Source organism: Lolium perenne, chromosome 5 (assembly GCF_019359855.2).
Source record: "Lolium perenne isolate Kyuss_39 chromosome 5, Kyuss_2.0, whole genome shotgun sequence".
In the NCBI taxonomy this organism is placed as follows: Eukaryota; Viridiplantae; Streptophyta; class Magnoliopsida; order Poales; family Poaceae; genus Lolium; species Lolium perenne.
Window position 1 is genome coordinate 54,512,544 of NC_067248.2, and position 18,542 is coordinate 54,531,085.

An 18,542-nucleotide genomic window follows, 5' to 3' on the forward strand; every position below is an offset into this window, starting at 1 on the left:
TTGCTACAGTAGTAAACAACTTCCAAGACTCAACAAAACAAAAATTGCTGTAGTAAAATAAACACATGGGTTATCTCCCAAGAAGTGCTTTTCTTTAACGCCTTTCAGCTAGGCGCAGAAAGTGCAAATCAAGTAACATCAAGAGACGAAGCATCAACATCATTATTTTGGGCGTTGGGAGTTTCCTATACAATGCATGTTATCTTATCTATGTAAGTTTCAGAGGCTCCCTTTTCATTACTCTTAGGCTTGCTATTCTCATCAAATAAATTTTCGGGAACAATCCAATCATAATTCTTTTCTAGTGCCTCGAACATTCCTACAAGCTTGCAAGGTATTGATGTCTTAATGTCCCCTCCATCATTAACATTATTAGTGTACTTCATCCTATCAATATCCATTTTTTCAAGGGTGCTAGCAAAGTTGGTGTAAGAACCAAGCATTTTATATTTAGTAAAGACTTTTCTAGCCTCCCTTGCTACACCACCAAATTCTTTTAGAAGAGTTTCTAAGACACAATCTTTCTTTTCTCCTTCCTCCATATCGAAGAGTGTAAGAAACATATGCTGAATTATAGGATTGAGATTAACAAATTTAATTTCCAACATGTGTACTAGAGAAGCAACAGCAATTTCATAAGTAGGAGCAAGTTCTACCAAGTGTCTATCTTCAAAATCTTCAGCTATACTAACATGAGTGAAAAAATCTTCTATATTATCTTTTCCAATTATAGACCCCCGGCCTACCGGTATGTCTTTTAGAATGTACTTAGGAGGAAACGTGATGAAATAAGCAAAGAGTAAACTAAACAAGTAAAACAAAGACAAGTAACTAATTTTTTTGTGTTTTTGATATAGAGAACAAGACAGTAAATAAAGTAAAGCTAGCAACTAATTTTTTTTGTGTTTTGTTTAAGTGCAGCAAACAAAGTAGTAAATAAAATAAAGCAAGACAAAAAAACAAAGTAAAGAGATTGGAAGTGGAGACTCCCTTTGCAGCGTGTCTTGATCTCCCCGGCAACGGCGCCAGATAAAATAGCTTGATGCGCGTAGATGTACACGTCCGTTGGGAACCCCAAGAGGAAGGTGTGATGCGCACAGCAGCAAGTTTTCCCTCAGAAAGAAACCAAAGTTATCGAACCAGTAGGAGCCAAGAAGCACGTGAAGGTTGTTGGCGGAGGAATGTAGTGCGGCGCAACACCAGTGAAACCAGCGCCAACGTGGAACCTGCACAACACAATCAAAGTACTTTGCCCCAACGTAATAGTGAGGTTGTGAATCTCACCGGCTTGCTGAAAACAAAGGATTAAGCGTATCGAGTGGAAGATGGTGGTTGTTTGCAAAGAAGAGTAAAAACAGTAGAATGTATTCAGATGTAAAAGAATGGACCGGGGTCCACAGTTCACTAGTGGTGTCTCTCCAATAAGATAACTAACATGCTGGGTGAAAAAATTACAGGCGAGCAATTGACAAATAGAGATTCAATACATATCAACGATGATTACTATGCGATTTAATCAGGGCATTACGACAAAGTACATAGACCGCTATCCAGCATGCATCTATGCCTAAATAATCCACCTTCAGGTTATCATCCGAACCCCTTCCAGTATTAAGTTGCGAACAACAGATAATTGCATTAAGTATGGTGCGTAATGTAATCAACACAAATATCCTTAGACAAAGCATCAATGTTTTATCCCTAGTAGCAACAGCACATCCACAACCTTAGAACTTTCTGTCACTGTCCCAGATTTAATGGAGGCATGAACCCACTATCGAGCATAATTACCCCCTCTTGGAGTTACAAGTATCAACTTGGCCAGAGCCTCTACTAGCAACGGAGAGCATGCAAGAACATAAACAACACATATATGATAGATTGATAATCAACTTAACATAGTATTCTCTATTCATCGGATCTCACCAAACACAACATGTAGCATTACAAATAGATGATCTTGATCATGTTAGGCAGCTCACAAGATCTATAACAATGAAAGCACAAGCGGAGAAGATAACCATCTAGCTACTGCTATGGACCCATAGTCCAAGGATGAACTACTCACGCATCAATCCGGAGGCGGGCATGATGATGTAGAGCCCCTCCGGTGATGATTCCCCTCTCCGGCAGGGTGCCGGAGGCGATCTCCTGAATCCCCCGAGATGGGATTGGCGGCGGCGACCTCTCAGTAATGTTTTCCATATCGTGGCTCTCGGTACAGGGGGTTTCGCGACGGAGGCTTTAAGTAGGCGGAAGGGTAGGTCAAAGGGCGTCACGAGTGGCCCACACTACAGGGCCGCGCAGCCAGGGGCCAGGCCGCGCCGCCCTGGTGTGTCGCCACCTCGTGGCCCCACTTCGTCTCCTCTTCGGACTTCTGGAAGCTTCGTGCAAAAATAGGCCCCTGGGCGTTGATTTCGTCCAATTCCGAGAATATTTCCTTACTAGGATTTCTGAAACCAAAAACAGCAGAAAAACAGCAACTGGCACTTCAGCATCTTGTTAATAGGTTAGTGCCGGAAAATGTAAAATAACGCTGTAAAGTATGTGTAAAACACTCAAGTATTGTAATAAAAGTAGCATGGAACATAAGAAATTATAGATACGTTTGTGACGTATCAGTGCGTGAGGAATTATTGGAGAGAGAGGAGCATTGCGTGCAGACTGCAGAGCGTGGTGGGGGCCAGACCATGTGCGATGGGTGGCACGTGGCATGGTGGGTCCGCGTGGCGTGGGAAAGGGTGGTGCGGCAGGTGAGAATTCGGTGCACAGTGGCACACCACATATATGTGCCCCACTCCTATTTGAGCTAGCAGTGATGCACCTATATGTGGTGCGCCACTGCCAACCGTAGACCACATATATAATTTAGCCCCACACTTACCAATGGCGCACTACTTATAGGTTCCCCACTGCTAAGTTTCAGGGAGGGTGGGATCTGGCCGAACTTTAGTAGTTGCGCTTCTCAAAAGAAATGCGACACTGCTATGTTTGTATCATTGGAGCACCACTTTTTGGTGCGCCACTGCTAGTTAGAAGTGGCGCACCAAAATAGATGTGCGTCACTGACACCATTCTTACGGCTAGGCATTTTCCTAGTAGTGTCTCGTCGTGGTGATGGCAGCTAAGGAGCAGAGGGAGTTCTCCCTAGAGCACTTCGGGTAATCTCAAGCGAAGCATTACAAACAAAAGCAGACAGAAAGTATGTCGGTATGAGGAAGATAGTATTAAAAAGAAAGAAAAAGAGAAACAAGAAATTTTGACTAAGATAGATTTGGCAGGTAGTATGCCGGATGTAAAATCTTACCCGGAGGCCATTGGAATTGGCTTGGGGTCGGCCACCAGCTGAATCTTTTGTAGGCTTTGGCAGACCTTTGCTCGCGGCCTGCTTGCGCTTCTATGCCGCCGGGGGCACAGTTTTCTCGACCACCTGAGCATCCGGGTCAGCTGAGGCTGGATCCCGGCGGATATGCGAATGACATGGGCATGGGGTCATATACCTCTAATATAACACAATCATTGTCATCCTCAACATCATCCGCCCAAGTCCTTAGTGGATGTGTAGCGGGGGCCTTACCCGGATCTTGGATGGTGCCGGCATCTTCCTCCTCCGGCACAGGAGCATTGGTCAGCGGATATGCGGATGTTTTATATATGAAAATTGATCATAAAAATACAAGGAACATGAATATGCCATCCATATATCTGTTCGCATCTTGCATCATGTTGTGCGTTATCACAAAATAAGAACCTGGAGTACTTCGGAAACCGACTAGGGTTTCCCCGCTCTGATTAAATTTGACTCACTCATACCATGCTTTGCTAGGCTAATCAGCAATTAATATTGCCTGTAGAAAAATAACTTGAACCATACAATTGTGTGCCGGGACTACGGTTTCGCTTAATTTGGATAAGTTGCACCGCATCATCGTTGACATGCCATGCATACCATCTTTAACATGCTGATTCTTCTGTCATAATAGAAATATTTGCATCCTTTGTATGTTCAAGAATTTGCTTCTTTCCGGATAGGATCACAAAGTGGTGATGTGAGATACGACAAGTTCCCCGCAGTTCTTCTGCAGCTTTTTAAAGGCGAGCCCTCGCTCTTCACCTATTTTACATTTTGTTCTCCCTCTTATTGCTGCCCTTAAATTGTGATTCTTTATCGAGTCATGTGTTCTATTCCACGTGTTACCCCAATAGACTATATCTATCTTTTCCGTACCTATAGTTGTTGTTTGTTCTTTGGCAAGCCTTGTGAGTCGTAGACGTGCTTAGGGTTCTGTTGTTTATCTCGATATGTTATCGGGATATGTTGGGGTTTAATACATGTTTAATCTATGGATAATGTTTGTGAAGTTAATAATGATAATTGTTGCAACTAAATTTGAGGTGGGATAATACTTAATGTAGAGGCACCGGTGCGTGACACCTTTGTCGATCACTAGTGTCCCATAGGACACCAATTTATTGTTATCTATTTCGAGATTGAGTACGTGGGGGAGTGGGACCCTGATGTGGGCATTACCCTTCAGGTGCTCGACATTTCCCTACCTCGTTTGGCCCAACAGGGGACCATCTGGAGCGCCGCAACCCAAGGAGGACCATGACATAGGTTGCACGGTGAACATATAGAAGGAGACGATTTCTTGAAGTACATGGCAAGGAAACATTAGATAGACTATATTTCTATTGTAACCCAATCCGGGCAGGACTCTAAGGACCTGGCTTCCTATATAAGGTTCAGGAGAGAGATGCACATCTCTCTCTCAACCCTTAAAACATACACCAAACCCTAGTCACCTTGCCTCTAGGCGAAAACTCAACCATGCAGTCTATCGGCTGCCCCATTGTAAACGATTTCACCCATAATCAAAGATCAGACATGTAGGACGTAAGGGTATTACCTCTACGAGGGCCCAAAACTTGGGTAAACTCGCCTCCCGCTTGTCTGGTATCTGATTTCCAGTTCTAACATGCAGGCTTCCGCCAACCCTAAGCCACTCATGGTGGGCATTGCCGAGGAGCCACCTCGTCAGACCCCCATCACCCACTACCTTTTCTTGAGTCTGTTTAGCGGGAGCCACAAGCTCTTTGGAGTCATTGTTGTAATATATCTTTCTTGTGGGCTCTATTGTAAACCTGTTGTAATGTAACTGCTTTTGGTAATTCCTCTTGCATCACGTGTGTGTTTTGTTGCGCGCGTCATGTAGGAGGGCGTCTCAGAATCGATATCGTGCGGATTTTGGCGGGATCGTTGAATCCTCGGGGTGCCGATTTTGGGGCATCACGGGTTGTCAACTCCCTCCTCCATAAAAGCATGATCATAGCACATAATTGTAATATTCCATGATTAGTAACAATGGAACTAGATTATATATACTCTAGTGCAACTGGGTATTGAAGATAGTGCCCTAGAGGAAATAATAAGAAGTATTTATTATTTTTATCTCAAATATTCATAATTGTTTCTTGCCATGCTAAATCTTTATTAAACGGAAACATTAATACATGTGTGGTATTGTAAACAAACAAGGGTCCGGACAAGTACACATTGATGCCTGTAAAATCCGTACATGAAGTTTGTACTTTATTAACATGAATTCCCGCATATCTGCAACATATATGATGATAATACAATGTTTTACATTGATTTATGAGGATTTACCAATAATTCCTCTTATTTGGTTCATAACCCTACAGAACAGGAATAACCTGTTTTGTGTATTTTTCACATTTACATACCTATACAGAGTCCAATTGAGATAGGATTTTGAGGACGTCATTTTTTCACCCAAAGAAGCAAGATGGACTTTTGGAGCAGACCTGGAGAGGCCTGAGAGCCAAAAGAGGCCAGGTGGCGCGCCCACCTTGCTAGGGCACGCCACCCCTCTTTCGGTCGTCAATCGTCCAAAGCTCCTTTACACAAAGTCACTAATTTAATGGGCTGCAGGTTTGTTGTGACACCATTGCTTAAAGAAATACCAATTTTGACTTGTACTACCTAGCTATCACAATCAAATCTATTTGATCGAACCATCTTGATAATTACCAATCACATAATCAAAATGCTGACGTTCCAAAATAAAATTAGCTTCATCATGCCGCCAGGTAAATTTTTTTATTGTTGCATTGACTAAGTATCTTGATTTGAATTCGTTCCTATCTATCACTACTCCCTCCGTTTCTATTTAATTCTGCAAAGTTGAAAAAAGAGTACAAAAACAAATATAAATATTCATAAAACCAAATACATATAATATAAAAATATTCTTTCTTATCATTCTACTACAATAGAGTTTATATCATAAATATTAATATTTTTGTAAATATTTGGTTAAAATTTAATTTTTTTAATTTTAACCAAACCCAGAACACGAAATAATTGTGATAGATAATTTTTTTAAACGTAAATCAACGAGCTGTGTTGTCTCATATGAAATATTAGTACTTGCTCCAATTCATTATAAGAATGTTTATTTAAGTTTAAATTTGAACTAAAATCACGATACTTATTGTGGATCTGAGGAAGTAACTATTTCAACTAAGTTGTCGGCTAACAAAAAATATTGATTTCCAAGTATAAATATAGTTGTTCAAAGAGACATATGCACTCTAAAGTGTCAAGTAATCGCGTAGAAATAATACTCCATCTGGCCCAAATTAATTGACGCAACTAATGCATCAATTAATTTGGGTCTAACTTCAGCTGTCCAATTGATAACCATGACTAAGCCAAATTTTAAATTTCCATGCTTCAGATATTTGTACTTCCATTTGAAAAGTGGGAGGTCTAAATCAAATAGCTTGACCCTTCCCAAAATTGCTATGGAAGTTATAGCGTGCTAATAATGTGCACTACAAGGATTCCGGCGTATTGCAACAAAAAAAATCATGGCAATAGGCCCAAATTCGTTGCAATTGGTTATTTTTGCAACGGAACCACTTTCAAAATAGCGTTTCGCAAAAAAAATAGACAAATATACTATTTATATCAAGGTTTTCAACAACTAAAAAATTGTCGAGAGTATTAGATGCATAGCTAATTAAGCAGTTTTGACTAGAAGGTATCGACATGTTTTCCCTTTCTCTCATAGGAGGAAAATTTGCAAAACTAAGACAAGAACTACTTAACTGAACTAGTAGAAAGTACATAGTTGAACTGAACTAAGAACTACAATGCTAAAAACGCTAAGCCATGGTGTCTACGGGCCACAGCTACCACTACTGAACTACCTTCCGGTGCTATCCAAGTTGGAGGAGAACCTGCAGGGGCGAATCCAGATACGACATCGCGAGTTGTGTAAGAGGCGATGGCTTGGCGGAGAAGACCTTCATGAGATCGAGCTCCTAGTCGAGGCGCGCGACCTCCTTGCGCTTCTGGTCCCGGATACTCCAGACAGAGGCAGCCGTTCGGAGCTGGTGGAGAGTGGCACTGCTGCTGCTGCTACTGCCGCCACTTCGTGGCGTGTGGGGAGTCAAAAATGGCGACTCGGTTGTTGCCAACCCGGGATTTACTTGAGCTCGGTTGAACTTGGGGCCTCGTGGCCCTAGTGCGCTGAATTGGCTCATGGGCTCCTGCTAGTTTCTTAACTTGTTTAGCGTCGCTATATCGTTATGTCAAATAGCCAACATAGGACTGATAATAATGAGATTAGTGTCACAGCGAGCAAATTCTGCATAACATAGCATTCATCTTCTATACGCTATTGCGCTGCTAAAATGATGGAAACAGCGCGCTATTTTTTCCATGCTATGTTGTGATACCAACACGTAAACTAGGGTAAATATCAAGTGTTAACGTGTATTACTTGGCTATCACATGAATTAGTTGAAGTATCATCATAATAAAAAATACTCCGTCCGTCACATGAAATATATCGGAGATCTGTTAGATAGTAGATATATCTATATACTATTTGATGTCTAGATAAATCTATTATATAATTAAAGTACAAGACAAACGACGGTGAAGATTAAACAACGTAAAACCAATGGATTAGATTAAAGTAGCCAGGCACAAAAAAAAGAGATAACGTACGCAACCAGGACCGCTTGGAAAAAGCCTGAATATATATGCGCACCAGCACGTTGCAATATAATATCGATTCAATGTTACACACAAAAATTAATAAGACGTAGGCAACCAGGTTTTTTACTGTAAAAAAAATGTCTTCAATTTATCCCGTCCCCTCCATAAATCATATCTAATCTAACTGGCGTATCGAACAACAACCAACCGATCGTGATGATTTGCCACCCTAAAACACAGATGTATAAACGGTGCATATTTAAAGTAAACAAAAACCACGTATATATAGAGGCAAAGAACGGATCAACTTGACTTGCCAAAATGCACCACACACGCAATCTTAAAACAGAAGGACTCTGATCAATGAAAATCTGAACGGTAAACAAACACTGATCCGCAGACCATATACACGCAATGACGCAAATCAAGTCAGAACATGGAGGCTCACCAACAACTATAGCTTGCATGCATCGGCAAATTGACAGCGCGCCTGGGCAGCAGGACGAGATGCTGCTAGGCCAGCTCCACGGCGCCATCATTGTCTCATCATGCGCCCAGTCATCTTCAAGGATACCTACAACAATGAACGAGGTATCACTGATCGATCGGCCGGATATTCTCTTGATTGATAAATTGTCGGCGGCAAGCGGCAACATGGTATACACATCTTCCGGACATTCTTAGATTGGCCGATCGCCGCTTGCAAGAGGCAACACGATTAATCAACGCGGGATGCGCGTATGGGTGCCGGACGATCGACACGACCATCAGCAAAGTACCAAGCAGAACCAGCAGCTTAGCTTCATGGATCGGGATTAGGTGAGTATTTTTTCTATTAGATACAAATTACTTTCTGTAGAATAAACGTTTGCCGATGGATTTAAGAAACGAGGTACATCAAATTCTGTAGAATTTTTAGACTGATCAATCGCCGGCGGCGAGCAGCAGCACGATTAGGTGCCGGACGAAGTATGAAGAGAAATTAGGTGAGTATATGCAAGATGATACAAATAACTTTTATTTGTTTGAAACTGCACAAGTTGAATCACAGATCCGTCAACACAGATGTACTCTGGAGGCTTGCATGGAGCTGCCAATCTGCCATCCATCACCATGCCCGATCGAGCTGCATGCGAGGTGTCAACATCCCCGGCCGGTTACAGCAGGGTAGAGAAAGCGGAGTGTTCGGCTAAGTCAGACGAAGTAAATCTAGATGTAAAAGAGAGATAGGTCAGCAACGGTAGATCATCAATGGTGTCGTACATCAGCCTCTTCTTTCACACGGATTAACTTGAGGAAGCTATATTGGGTATACAAGCTGATTACACGTCGTACGGCTCCTATTAATTGCACAAGGCCATCAATTCATCGACGCCGGTGACCCTTGCGCAGCAGCGCTTCATGAAAAAAATTCCATATTCGTATCTCTTCGCTTGGGCACTATTTTCCATTCCTTGAATTCTGAGGAAGTAGAAAACTTTGATATATAAAAGTATGTTAACATATTTAATCTGTTGCAGGTTTCTTAATATGAATTTCTTTCTTCATACCATGGCGTTTGTTGGACTTTATGTACTGTTGTATCATCTTAATAGATTTTCAGTGATTTGTGGTGGAACATACTGCTATATAATAGGTACATTACCCTGGGTTTTTTTATCATCGGTTTGAAATCTCAGAGACAGAAAAAAATTGTGCATGTTAATTCTAAATTATTACGACTCTATATTACTACTAAGCCACGATCTGAAACAGTTAAAATACAACTATATAAAGCAATGGAAGATTTATTCTTAGCAGGCAAGTACATTCATGTTATTTGTTATCGTGAAATTGTAGTTGTGAAGGGGATGTATTTACTGAATATTCTGAACCAAGTCTCAGTACAGTACCCATTTTCTAGGCCATCATATAGATAAAAAAGGTGCAGGAAAATGGGAAGTTTCAGAGTTACGCAAATTTTCTATCCTACCAGTAGGGGCTTGGTCAATTGAGGTAATGTATTTATGCAATTACAGTAATTCTCTATTTCATACTCACAGAGCATGCTCATGGTAATGTCAAAGAATTGTATATACTACGAAAAAATAGGATTACCAGCCGCAATTTAAAAAAATGCTGCTTATAACAAGGGTCAACATAGTTTTGCCGTTGCTGCTGGCCGGCTCAGCGCTGACCCACGCCTTGAAGAAAAAGGCCAGCGAGGGCCTAGCCAAGTGGAGCTCTGTTGCTGTTGTGGTTGCCTCCCGCATTGTCGCAATGAGGCAAGACTGAGCTGGTGCAGCTGCACCTCGCGCGGGTGGAGCTGGCGCTGCTTGCCTCTGCGTGCCGAGAGGAGGCTGGTACAGTGTGAGTATGTTTTGACCACCAATGGTTAACACGAATCTAGACAGATACTTGATGCAAATGAGAAAATCTGTTTGTGCTTATAATGTTTTGTCTGGCTGTTCTGGGCGTGAGATGAATGCGAAGTTAAGATTTCTGCTAGAGCATTCACATGTTTTCTAGAAATAGAAGAACCTTGGTGCTAATCACATGAGCTAATTATATCTCTTTTTTTCATTTTGTTTCAGGTCTGCTATCACTGTGATTAGATCCAACCCGAGAATGGGAATAGCCATTCTTTCAACACCAATGAAGCAAGTTCAGATAGTCGATAAAATTATATGTTTTGGAAAAGGCAATCGGGTCATTCATGCCACTATTGTCAGTGTATCCGGAGCATTGGTGCTTTATCATCAATAGTTCAAACTATTAAATAGATCATACTGGCGGTTTGCATCAGTTGGTGCTCAGCTGAGTTTCTTTAGGGTCCAGTTCCATGAACTAAATGTTCAGACGGCCTGGCCAATGCATCAAGTTGACTCAAATAGGTTTGCTTATATTCTGAGTCTAACATGTGGTGAATGCATGTGCATCCAGATAATGTGATGAATGTACACGAACTATATACCACATGCTTAATATTCAAATAAGAGACGTCATTATTTTAGCAAAGCAAACAATCGGAGCAAAACAAAATGGGGCAGTTAATATACAAGCCGGACTTTAGTATAAACTAACAGATGGGAGAAAAAAACTATCATTCAATGTTAGAAAATAAATTTAGTGATCATAATTATTAGATTAAAGTTTTAATTAAAATAATAAGCGTGCATATAAATATTGAATAAAAAAATATTGTCCCTAAAACTTCTACCGTCCAAATATTGTCTAGCCCCGCGAATTCGCGGGCCACCCTGCTAGTTTGAATTTAAAAAAATCTCAGACATGTTTGGTTGGATATATGGAGTATCACCCTTCCAAAATAAATTTAGCTTGATCTAGACCTCATATATGAAAGAAAAATACATTTTTTTGTCATTATCTTGACTGGAACTTGTATCTATAAATCGATATTGTGGTTGACTCCTCTTCCATGAAATGGACAAGCTGTTTGTGTGTCTCTCATGAAGTTGTAGCTATTCAACTGAGTAGTCGGTTCTCCGGAAAATTAGTGACTTTGTGTAAACGTGCTTTGACTTCAAACTTATGTTCTCCCGCTATACATATGACAATATAATACACCGAGAGGCATGGAAATTCAAACTAGGTGTGATCATGTGCTGCTAGTTGGATCCGTGAAAATCCAAGCTTATAGACTGCTGACTACACGATTGAATAGCTTCCACCTCGTATGAGAAGCACAAATAGATGTTCATATCACATGAAAGAACAATCAGCTTCGAAAGTGACTCATAGGAATTTACTATTCCATCTGTCTCATTAAAGTTATCTGAGATTTGTTAAAATTTTAGTGTATCTAGATGCAATTTAATTAATGGGGGAAATCCGTCCCAGCTTCTACATCCAAACGGAGGCACACGACTTTTTTTGTTAAATTATTCACAACACCTTACAAGAGCAATAAAAAAGATCAAACTCGAAGCCACCTCGCTAAACCTACAGAGGGATGAAGGGGGTGACAATTGACCAACTCACATCAACCAAAAACCAAATGCCTTCCCAGACCGTCCAATAGCAGATGAGAAGCACACCCAGTCAAGAAGAGTCTCAGCATACGCCAACGCACACGCCATAGAAATTGCTACTGCCGTCTTCCTCGACTCCATCTTCAAGAGAGATCATCGCATTGACCATGCCAGGCCTGCCATCGATGCCGCCACGGCACCAGACGACTCCACCATCATGCGCGAGTCCATCACACTGCATCCGTCCCGAGACACCAGTGCACCATGTCGCGGCGACACGACGACGCCGACACAGCAAAAGCACACCTCTCCACCTCAGCACCACCCCCATCCGTTGTCTGCTCCAAAAAAGATGCCACCAACAGGGAGAATGGCATTGAGCGCCACCATCGACCGATCCGGGAGACCGGGGTCTAGGGTTTCCCCTGGAGCAGCCCAGGCGAAGAACGCGGACTGCAGAGACAATGCCTTCAACAAGGTAACGACGAAACACGCCACCATCATCCGCCATGACCGAAGTCTGGGCCGGCTTTCACCGGCAGCTACGCCTCGCCATCGGGAGCTAGGCGACAGATCGCGAGATCTGCCACGGCTAGCCACACAACTAGTCGATCTCCTCCGGCAAGATAGAATACCACCACCACGGTGCCACGGTCAGCGGCACCAGACGCCCGCCATCTGCCACCAGATTGACGCCGTCTCCGCCATCCAGGGCCGCCGCCCTTGGTGTTGTGGTCCCAGACCTTGAGGAGGAGCAGTACGAGATCCATCCCCATCACCGCCCGCCCGGCGATGCCGAGGCGAGGACGGAAGGAGAGGACTACGCCGCCAGGCCGGGGCCACGCCGCCACCCCCATCACCGCCCGCCCGATGAGGCCGCGGCGAGGAAGTGAGGAGAGGCCGCGCCACCAGCCGGGGACACGCCGCCGCCTCCATCACCGCCCGCCCGGCGAGAGGGCCGCGCCGCCATCATCCTCCAAGTGCTGGAGCCATCCCCCAGTGTGGAGGCGAGCCTCCATCCGCCGCACTAGGGGACCATGAGAGGATCCCCGCCGCCCCCATCACCCGCCCCGCCAGGATTTGTCGGCGGCAGCCTCCGGGGACGACGAGGAGGAGTGAGGGGGAGGGGGAGGGGAAGGCGGCGGCTGTAGGGTTCCGCCCCAAGTCTCCCTGGAGGGGAACGACCCGAGCGGTTTCAGGTTCCGACATCCTGAATGTTCGTCCTAGATGCAATTTAATATATAGATAAATCTGAATTTAGACAGATCTCAAATAATTTTCATGGGATAGAGGGAGTAATAATCAACATTAAAAGTGACTCATAGGAATTTACTAATATGTCGTTCAAGAGTGAAAATATTCTCAATATGCAGTCATGAATTATTTATTTTTATAATTGTTTGCAGGAATTAGTTTTTGCATTATAGTATATGAATTGATATAGAATTTGTGATTAATATGCACTCAATTTTTCATGTACATATATTATATATATAAGAACATCGTCAGTCTGAGCAAATACGTACGCAAGTATGACTATAAAATAAAGGTCCAGCTCATAGGTTTATTATACACAGTCTAGCTGAAGATAACTTTATTGTCTAAGGGCAAAATGTTCCATCGTCTTACTCATAATCTTTACACTCAATTTGGGCTGATGGTGATGGACTGATGGTCTCGGTAAGAATTAGTTCAGCAGCCCACAGCCAGTTTGTCCTCTTCGGCGCACTATGTATCTTCCCGCAGCAAAAGCCTTTTACTTTTGTATACTCACTCGAGAGAGACTCAATACATATTCCACGTATTACGCTAAACCCCATATGTTCTCATGGAATCAGAGAGGCGAGATCCTCGACCTAGACATCACACACGGCTCTGCACCGTGCCGACCTGGGGAGGTTGACCTCCATGATCTCCGAGGATGGGATGGCCTGCACTGCTGAATTTTTTGAGGATTTTTAGATCTTTTTTTCTCGATGCCGGACACTTGACCTGTTCTTCTTTTGGTTTGCCGATCATAAATCGGATTGAGTCACCCACCGCAACCATCACCGCGCACTTCTACTTTGACCTAGGAGTCTATTTTTCCACCAGGGGACTCCCCTATAGAGACTACCGCGGCCGATATTCCGCACTGGCCTTCTTCCCCTAAGGAAGCTACCGTGGCCTAGTCGCCGGTGCCAACTCTGTACTACCTGGTTCGCCTTCACCACTCGCGCGGAAATGTCGAACGCGCTATCAGAGGGACATCTTGATGCCTCTTTGCTGGCTCCTCTCGTCTGTGTGGCATTCATCGCCGGTCCTTCTTCCCTTCCATCGAATGTAACTTCACCGAGAAATTTTCCCTCGTCCAGGCCATGGTGCATGCAGGTATGCATCGTTGATATTCTGATTAGCTGATCTATCGCACATCTATGCCAAGAAGTTCCCTAGTAGGAGCTTACCACTGATCGAGGAATGGGATGCCACAATGTCACCCCTTTGGGCCGCAACATCGCGCATTTGCATGCGTTCCAAGTGTGTATGTAGTTGGTGGTCCTAATGCCGCTGCACCAAACCGCAACCTGTAGCTATGCCGCCCCTTTGGGATGCAGTGTTTTTGCGCACGTTCACTTTTATTGTCCCTGCTCACCGTGCTTCCTTCCTTGCCGTCCGTTGGCACCATCTTTGCATGGTATTCATCATGCTGCCAGGTTCTTCCTCGCCTATATCGATTGCCTCCATCGCGCTTCCAGAGGTAACCTGCAAGTCCACTTTATGTCAATGCAGCCCCCCCCCCCCCCCCGACTACCAGTCGGGGTGATAACCCCCAGTAGGCTAAGGGTATGGCCTAATGGTCAAGTTAAATCTCTAATGCTGGCTTATCAAGGAAAGCCTGATCATCATGTTTGCAGGTAAATATTTGGTTGACCAGGTTGAAAGTTGACAGTCTTAATAGAAGCCGATATGTGTTGTCGGTATAGCCATGTCGGCATAAGAGAAACCGGCATAGCCGAAGTCGGTTGTGTCAATATGACCCATATCATGAAGAATTGGTCGAAGGATGAAGAACCAGCATACCTGAGCGGGAACTGGCTTAGAGGTCTGGCATATGGCTAACGATTATGTGCCAGCCCACAAACTCAGAGCTCAGGTCTTGTCCTGTAGTCATGCAACAGTGCAGACGAATCTCATCTTGACAAGAGGCATGTCGCTACATTCCAACGAGCAGAGATGACCATGTCGTTGACGGGAGATACACTGGTAAGCGCCATGCTGGCAAAGGGCAAGTCTCATCGACACTGTACTTGTGACAAGATGGAAGCTCCCTCGCAGGAGTAGGTGTAGACTTTGTGGACCAAATAAACTGGCTTTAGCCTATGCTAGGGTTTCACTTATGTAACATGCCTCCACTATATAAGGGGGTGCATGGCTCCCTTGCACGGGACGAGGCCACTCTCTCTCATTCCTCTTCCGTAGACGAGCTCTTAGCTTCATCTTCTACCTCTAGAACACAACTCAAGGAGCACCATTATTGTCGGATTCCACCGTGAGATATACACTTCCACATAGCAGGACGTAGGCGTTTTACCTCCTCACGAGGGCCCTGAACCTGGGTAGATCTTTGTGTGCTTCCGGGTATGCTAAATTAGCTCACCTTCCCTCCTCCGGATCCTCCGATGCACATCCAGCCCCAAACTTAAGCCTACCCATGGCATATGTTTGTTCACCATGACGATAGTTGGCGCCCACCTTGGGGCTAGCAGCTGTACCGGCTGGGGTCAGCATGAGTTATTTCGACACCGGTTTTGGGTCGGCCTCATCCATGAAGTTGTCTTCTTTACCTTGATCACTAGCACTGCAGGTTCCTGCTGCGGCTGTTCAGTTGATGCTGGAGGAGTTCGCTAAGGCGGAGGAGTTTGTGGCTGAGGATATTTTGATGGTGGCGTGGCCGACGGTGGTGTAGCCAACTTCAACAATGTCGACTGCGGCGGAAGCGTTGCTAGCTTATCTGATGCTGGTGGCGGTGTTGGTGAAGGTTCTTCTTGCAAAGCCGACATAACTATGATTGGTTCTGTCGACTTGGTGATCTCGTGTCGGCGCCCATACTGCCAGTGCCATGGCTTTCAGTTGCTCTGGGGTCGAGTAAGATTCGGCCCCACCATGGCAATGTTCCATTTTTGGGGCCATGGACACCTCCATTGTATTTTAGCTACTCAAGGGTGGAGCCGGGCCCAGTTGAATCAAATCCTGGAATTGGAAATTGGCCAATTGGATTCGTGGGTCTGACCGGGCTTGGTACCCGGGTATCTTCTTCTTCTCGTCGTGGTGATGGTGGCTGAGGAGCAGCGGGAGTTCTCCCTGGAGCACTCCGTGTAATCTCAAGTGAAGCATTACAAACAAAAGCATACAGAAAGTTTGTCGGTATCAGGAAAATAGTATTAAAAAGAAAGAAAGAGTGAAACAAGAAATTTTGACTAAGATAGATTTGGCAGGTAGTATGCCGGATGCAAAATTTTACATGGAGGCCATTGGAATTGGCTTGGGGCCGGCCACCAGCTGAATCTTTTGTAGGCTTTGGCAGAACTTTGCTCACGGCCTTCTTGCGCTTCTATGCCACTGGGGGCACAGTGTTCTCGACCACCTGAGCATCCGGGTCAGCTGAGGCCGGATCCCGGCGGATATGCGAATGACGTGGGCATGGGGTCATATACCTCTAATATAACACAATCATCTTCATCCTCAGCATCATTCGCCCAAGTCCTTACTGGATGTGTAGCGGGGGCCTGTGGCACCCCCGGATCAGGGTTAGACAAATACCAGATCTTCGTCTGACATAAGCCTAACCTCGAGCTCGAGAGACTACAGTGAGAGAATCGGTAACCCAACAGTGACTCTACGACTCAAAAGAATATATTACAACTCTTAGCAGAGTAAGATCCAAATTATTACACGAAGAGGTCACTGACCCAACATTCAACAAGCAACGGAAGCAAACTATGTTATCCTAAATAAAAAGATAGCAAAGGGCTTAAGAAGCCATAACATAAAGCGACGTCCGAGTCCATAAGTCTCAGGCTGCTGCCTGGGAACCCCAAACTACTAGTCGATGTTAATGTAGAAACCACCTTCGGCTGAAGCAACTTCATCTGAAACAAAAGCATGCAAAGCTGAGTACAGGGACTCAGCAAGACTTAGTACAACCTTTTAGCAAAGCGGGTATGCGGGCTTTCTGTGGAGCTTCTTTTGCGTAAAGCCAGTTTTACTTTGTAAGACAAGAGAGAGGAGAAGCTCGACTACTCAAAACCTTTGAAAGGGAATAAGAGAGCGATATCTCTATCTCTATTTGATCATCATATTGTATCCACCAATCTTCATCATCTCGAACCACTATCCTCGGATTACCTCCTCAAAACCCGAAGAAGGTATCCGTAAACACACATTGTTTGCCAAGTTTTACGATCAGGTTCATGTTCTCTATGATCTCTACGTCCCTTCCCAAGTCGTCCATAACCGTGGACACGGCTTTTCGAAAAGATTTAACCCTGCAGGGGTGCACAATTTTATCCACACGTGACAACCGACTCTTAATGCCAATATATTAGTTCTCTTCCTTGGAAAGCCGGCAGAGGGTGGTCGACCACGACCTTTACCTTGTTGTCGCCGAGACCATGAGTCACGCGCTAAGGATTGTTCCTTCGTAACGGGTCAAGTCCCGAAGCCGGTCCTTAACGATGTGAGCCGAAGTGGGTTTCCCCAGAGGCCGCAACCCCCAGCCACCACGACCACGCTTACCTACCTGTTATGTACCTTTTCCCCCAAGCAAAAATGCAATGCATATGTCCAGGTAAAGCGCAAACTACGTGACTCATGGAATCTACTAGGCAAGTTAGTGAGTCGAGAGGGTACCATAATAGGGCCTCGTGTGGTTGTACGCTCAGTCTTGGTTCAAGAGGCGAGAACTCGGTTCCTAGGGTCGGTAGAAACGAAACAACCCACCACATCCCAATGTGGCCTCTCGTCTGAGCCTTTAATCATTTTAACAACATCTCTATACTTACCACGTCAACCTGTCATGCTAGATTCATTTCATTGTAAGGCTCCAGTCTGAAGACCGGAGTAGTAGCGTAACAAACTAAGCATGGCTAAGCATAAAGAGATAAAGCCTCTAGCGACGCACACATGCCAAACCTAGATATGCTAGGAGCAGTGGATCAGGGTATTGAGGCTACAAAGGTCAGACATGCAGCAGATAGGTTAACTCTACCTATCGATAAAAGACAGTTGAATCGTGTGCAATATGTAGTAACCAGAAGTAAAAGCATTTCGAAAACATATATGAACCAGACTAGGGCTTGCCTTGTCCCTCAGCTGATGAGTAAGGTTCTTCGGTGGTGTTGACGTCGGACTCCGACTCAGATCCTATTCGCGAAGAACCAAACACCGGAAAGGGAAATAAACATTCAAGACATGGCATAACGCAATGCGCAGGCAATATGAATGATATGTCATATTAAATGAATTGATTAAACCCTAGGTGCATCATCAGATTAAAG